At 49.0% G+C, this 6,032-nt stretch overlaps 1 long non-coding RNA gene across 1 annotated transcript; it reads left to right on the plus strand.

Moving 5' to 3' along the window:
• Positions 1 to 2,973: 2,973 nt before the first annotated feature.
• On the plus strand, positions 2,974 to 4,495 carry LOC141373500 (uncharacterized). The gene is made up of 3 exons (XR_012379564.1): positions 2,974 to 3,022; positions 3,239 to 3,423; positions 4,296 to 4,495. It is a non-coding gene; the product is annotated as an uncharacterized lncRNA (long non-coding RNA).
• The last annotated feature ends 1,537 nt before the right edge of the window (positions 4,496 to 6,032 follow it).

Genomic DNA, 6,032 nt, shown 5'->3' on the forward strand with positions numbered 1-6,032 from the left:
TTCTTTCTTTCTTTCTTTCTTTCTTTCTTCTTTCTTTCTTTCTTTCTCTCTCTCTCTTTCTCTCTCTCTCTTTCTCTCTTTCTCTCTTTCTCTCTTTCTCTCTTTCTCTCTTTCCTTCTTTCTTTCTTTCTTTCTTTCCTTTCTTTCTTTCTTTCTTTCTTTCTTTCTTTCTTTTTTCTTTTCTTTCTTTCTTTCTTTCTTTCTTTCTTTCTTTCTTTCTTTCTTTCTTTCTTTCTTTCATTTGACAGAGAGAGAGAGAGAACAAGTAGGCAGAGAGGCAGGCAGAGGGAGCGGGACAAGCAGGCTCCTGACGTGGGGCTCGATCCCAGGACCCTGGGATCATGACCTGAGTCGAAGGCAGCCGCTTAACCGGCTGAGCCACCCAGGCGCCCCCCGGGTTTCGATTTCTTAACCGTGCCCCCACGACGTGAGCCAAGAATGGCACGGAACAGTGAGCAGGGCTTGGTATTTGCTCAGATGGCACAAAGACCTTTGTCCTGGCATCAGACCTCAAGCCAAACCTTGAACTCTGCTTCCCCAGCTTCCGCAGTTGCTTCATAACTGAGTCCTAACAATCGTTCCATGGGATCAGAGGTAAGAAATAGCCTAGTGCCATCCTTGAGGCTTACCAAGGACACCAGCACGCAGTCCCAGAAAGGCTGTGGGTCAAGAGAGAGTATGTCCCAGAGCCCTCACGTGGAGTTATGGCTCGGCAGGCCCTGCCATGGGACTTCTGTCCTTTACCTCTCGAAGAGAATTCCTTTCTTTATATGTGAGTGAGGGGGGTAGGCAGTGAGGTTTTCTTTGCGGAGACCAAAACAGTTTTGCAGATTTTACCTTTTTCAACCTCAAAAACACTTTTTTTTTTAAATGTAAGATATTTTCTGCAGTGACGTCTACAAGAGATATGATGCTATTACTATGAATCCTGTGGTACTGCTAAGCTAAGGCCCATGGCATCACAGGAGTGTGATTCGCTCTTTCCTTCCACCCAGTGTAAAACTAAAACAACCTGCTAAGCAGTGCATAAGTTTCTCTCACTAAAACACACATCTGGTCACAGACATGACGGTTCCAAGGTGGTGGTCAGAGCCCAGTTAAGACCCTTTAGAGACCACAAATACAGAACCAGTTAAGGAACCCACCCCAAATAAAAATGACATCAAATTGCCTTTTATTTTTTTTAAGTGTAAGGGAAGGAGAACACAGATCTGATTTTCCCCATGATAAATATTTCATTAGCAAATGATCTCCACCTCTCCCATCCTCCCACCGCCTACTTCACCGCTCCCCCCTCCTCCCTCCACCAAATTTGCAACCCAGCCTAGGGGAGTGGGGGTGAGGGAGGGGGTGCATTTGAGGGATGTTATTGCCTAGAAAGTGAGAGCTCATTCCCACTGGAGAGAGGGAGGCTTCCCAACACTGCAAAGTGGTCTGAAGCAGGCTGAGGCAGTCGGGAGGCAGTTCGCTGGGGGGGAGGGAGGAGAATTCTCCGGGGAAGCCGGGCAAGAAGCTATAGTCTCTAAGGGTGGGGTGGCAAAGCCCAGCACTGGAAGGCTCACAAAGGGGAGCTGAGGCTGTTGGAGCCCACGAGAAAATATCAGAGTGAAATCACAGAGTAGACATGGAGCCAAGCAGAAAATTATCTTGACTCATCTGGGAAACTAAAACTACCTGTGTTCTTCGAGAAAGGGGATTATTCACAAAGAAACACTGGCCTTCCAAGTCGCTTTAGAAGACATTAGACTCAAAGCCAGGGCTGGGGGAGTAGAGAAGAGCAGGAAACCTGAAAGATTTAGAGATAACTCAGTAGTATTTTTGGTTAACACTAGCGGAGCCTTCTAACCGCCAGAGGCCATAGTCTTGGAGGGACTGCACCCCGACATTCGTCTTCGCTGAGCTGTGCACCAAGAGGTTGGATGTGTAGACGCTGTTCTGGGGGCGGGAGGCATTACAGGAGCCGAAAAAGGGAGAGGCTATGAATCCCGTCACCCCCTTTGGAAAAGCCATTTCTCCTCGACCTTAGATGATTCTGGAAGAGGGGGCAATGAAGCATCCAGAGATCTTGCACTGGTGACCTCCCTGACACCAGTTTTCATAGTATCTTTTGTGTCTGTTTATTCCTTGTTGTTGCTGTTAATTTCTCTCTTAAAAAAAAAAATTAGTGGTTCTCAAAGCAGGGGTCCCTGTACTAGCCGCATCAGCATCACCTGGGAACTTGTTAGAAATGCAAATGCTCTACCTGACCCCAGACCTAAGGCAGCAGAAACTCTGGGGGGAGAGCCAGCAACCTGTGTTTTACAAGCCCTTCTGCTGATGGTGATGCCCACGCAGGCTTGTCTGAGCACCATCGCTTTAGCAGAATGGCAGAGCCATTGAGCCACGAAAGTATTAAATATTTCACCCTTTGCTATTTATCAATCAGTGTTTGGCTTTTGTATTTAAAAGTTCTTTGCAGAAGTGTACAGGGTTTCTATGACATGGAGCTCATGTGTTTCCGGGGTTATGATGGACAGTGTTGAGTTAACTCTTTTAACCTTGGGGGTAAGGAGGAAGTACAACAGGGCCAAAATGTAATTTGATCGACCTTCCTTCCTAGGCTGGGGGAAGTGCAGCAAAGTGAACAAAGAGATGCAGGGGCCAACCAGAAGAGACGCTTAACTCTAAGAAACAAACTGAGGCTTGCTGGAGGGGAGGCGGGTGGGAGGATGGAGTAACTGGATGATGGGCATTAAGGAGGGCACGTGATGTAATGAGCACTGGCTGTTATATGCAACTGATGAATCACTAAAGTCTACCCCTGAAACTAATAACACACTATATTTAGTTAACTACATTGAATTTAAATAAAAAAATTTAAAAAGAGAGAGAGATGCAGGGGGACCGGGCTCCAGCTGCATTTGGCTCCCTCCCTCCGAATACAGCCTCCTGAACTGGCAAGGCAACCGAGAAGTGTCCTTAAGACCTGCACCAGCTCGTCCTTCTCTTTGGAAATAAGAGCTTGGAGGGCCGCACGTGACAGGTGAGTAACCGCTAAGACTGCTCATATGCTTCCCATTTCCTTTTTGTTTTCAAGGTCAATTATTCTAGCATTTCTCAACACTGATTCCCTGCCCCACTCCTAGGGAAAATGGAATTTATAGCCCTGGAGACTCGGCTATAGTCATTCACCCTTTGGCCCCATCCCGTCCCTCCCCGGAGCCACACATTCCACGTGACTCTCTCCTCTGGGTTCCAGACCTGCCAGGGCGTTCCAAGACAGAGGCAATGCCTTCCAGCCTGGCTCACATTGTCAAGCCCAAGGCAAGGGAGGCCAAAAACAGGTATCGGGGGCGGGGGGGCAAGACGTCTGTGCTCCCCGCAGCCTCTGGCAGGCAGAGATGAGAATGGAACAGGAGGCTGAGGAGGAGAAGGCTCTGTTAGGTAAGTGAGGCACATGGATTAGAGCACTCCTGTTCACCTGTTGCTAATTAGTGCGCTCGCTGTTCCGGGGTGGGGGGACCCCACCTGCTGGTGCAAGCTCCCCTAGCTATCAGAGTGAAGGCATAAAGAGGCAATCTAGAAGGGTTTCGTTCGGTTCAACAAAAACATCAGTTGAACCACCTACCCTATTAGGTGCAGGGGATCCTGAAATAAATAAACCGGGGTCCCTCTTCACAAGTAGCTCGTGGTCAAGAGGGACACAGGCTGGTAAACAGTCCTTCACGATCCATGTAATTTACGATCCAGGTGCTACATAAAAAGAAACTATCATCATGTACAAAAAGCCTGCAGAAATGCTTTGAAAGGTGAGTCAAGCAGACCCAGTGGTTTCTTCCAGAAATGCGTTCCAGACAGAGAGAACAGTATGTGCAAGAGCTGGGGAGCTGGGCTGGGGTCCTCTAATCCTGAAACAGCAACATTAAGCTAAGGTTCAAATGCCAAGAGCAGAGTCAGGAAGGCTGGCTGCCTCCTTGCAGGGCCAAAATCTGAGTGGGAGAAGCAGAGAAAGAGCCAGGGTAAGAAGAACGAGTCAGGACTGAAGAATGAGCCAGGACAGAGAAGGGTGGAGGGAAGCGAGGCCAGGGAGATCGCGTGGACAACCGGCTAGCACTGAGGCCTTTTGGGGCCAGTGGGGACGCTGCTTCGGACAGCCAGCCTAGCCCAGATGGCAGGGTCGCTGCTGGGACACGGACACAGCTGCGTGCAGACCCTAATGCTCCCAACCAGTAGGAGGGGGCTGCCCTGCTTGAAGAAAGAGTGGGAGCTGGAGCCCAGGAACGTTTTTTTAAGCCCCTGGCTTATCCCCTGAATAGGGTAAGACGGAGAATCCCGGAGTGCAGAACAGAAATCTGCCCATTTGTACCCAAGAGGAAGACAGCTGCTTACTGGACATCTTTACTTTGAACCCCCATGGACGCTCAAACCTAACGTGTCCGAAACCGATACGTGATCACCACCCCTCCTCCCTAACTCACACCCAGAAACCCCAGGAGGCCTCTCTCCACCTCCTCTCTCTAAGCAAATTATTTACCAAATCACTCTAGAATCTGTTCACCTCATATTAGTTTCCGGTTGCTACTGTCACAAATCCCTACAAACTTAGGAGCTTAAAACAACAAAATTTATTATCTTACAGTTCCTGGAGGTCACAAGCCTAAAATAAGTCTCGCCTGGCTGACATCAAGATGCCGGCAGAGTTGCGTTCCTTCCGGAGGCTTTAGGGGGAATCCATCCCCTTGGTGCGGTCTGGCTTCTAGACGCTGCCGCGTTCCTTGGCTCTTGGCCCCTTCCTCCGTTGTGAAAGCCAGCAGCACAGCATCTTCCAATCTCCCTCTGACTTTGACCTTATGCCTTCTTCCTTCTTTTAAGGATTCTTGCAATTACCTTGGGCTCACCCAGATCATCCAGATTAATCTCCCCATCTCAAGATCCTTAATTTAACCACATCTGCAAAGTCCACTTTGCCTTTAAGGTAACACAGTCACCGATTCCAGGATTAGCACGTTAACTCCTTTTTTCTGCCACTTGGGCCATTATTCTGCCCATCACACGGCTCTTCCCAGCACCTCTGTCACCAGCATCTCTCGTCTGCTGCCAATGCATGGCCGGATCATGAAGTATTTAATGAGGGGAGAAGAGAAGCGGGAGAGAAGAAAGAGAAGCGGAGGGAAGGGAAGGGTGCTTCTTGCCATGGCCCCCTCGTGGGAAAGGACTCCTTCATTCCCAGGCTCTCACCTGCCCTCCCTCACCCCAGGGTTTCCCCCTCCACACCATTCTTGGCCACGCGATTTCCTTTTGTCCTTGTTCTTTGCCACCAAGCTTTTCCTGGCTCTCTTCTCTGTCTGGAAGCTTCTCTCTGTACCATCCTAACAGTCACCCTCACTGCACCCCAGCCCCCACACAGAGCACCTGGCTAGGTGGTGGCCCTTCGGCCCCAGTGGCTCTGTCATCTCCCCAGAAGCCTTCTCAGACTTCCAGGTTCAGGTTAAATGGGGCCCCGGGGGGACACGTGGAGCCCCGCTCTCATCTGCCCCAGCCCTTACTTCATCTGCTTGTAACCGCCTGTCCCCTCATCTGTCTTCTCCGAGCTTTGCATGCCTTGAGGACAAGGTCAGAATCTTGTTCCATGTTTTCCCCCAAGTATGTTGAAAGACTCAGTAAATATTTCTGAATCAGATTTTTAAAAAAAATAAAATAAGATAACACTCCCTTTGATTGAAAAGTCTTTGGGTACCAGACCCGATCTGGTCAGCTCATGGACGGCCCTAGCCCAGATTCTGCTCCTTCTTCGTGCTTACGGTAGCTCCCTTGACTAGTGGGAAGTGATCCCAGGCCCCCGGGGGATGCCTAAAACCGTGGATAACACTGAAACCTATATATGCTATGCTTTTTCCTCTACATGCACACCTATGATAAAGTTTAATTTCTAAATTAGGCACAGTAAGAGAAGAACAACAACAATTAACAATAAAATAGAACGACCAGAACAGTATACTGAATAAAAGTTACACAAATGTGGTCTCTCAAAATGTCTTATTATCCTGTACTCA

The sequence above is a fragment of the Callorhinus ursinus genome, unplaced genomic scaffold, assembly GCF_003265705.2.
Source record: "Callorhinus ursinus isolate GAN/ISIS: 27379988/994484 unplaced genomic scaffold, GSC_fseal_2.0 scaffold10, whole genome shotgun sequence".
Classification (NCBI taxonomy): Eukaryota; Metazoa; Chordata; class Mammalia; order Carnivora; family Otariidae; genus Callorhinus; species Callorhinus ursinus.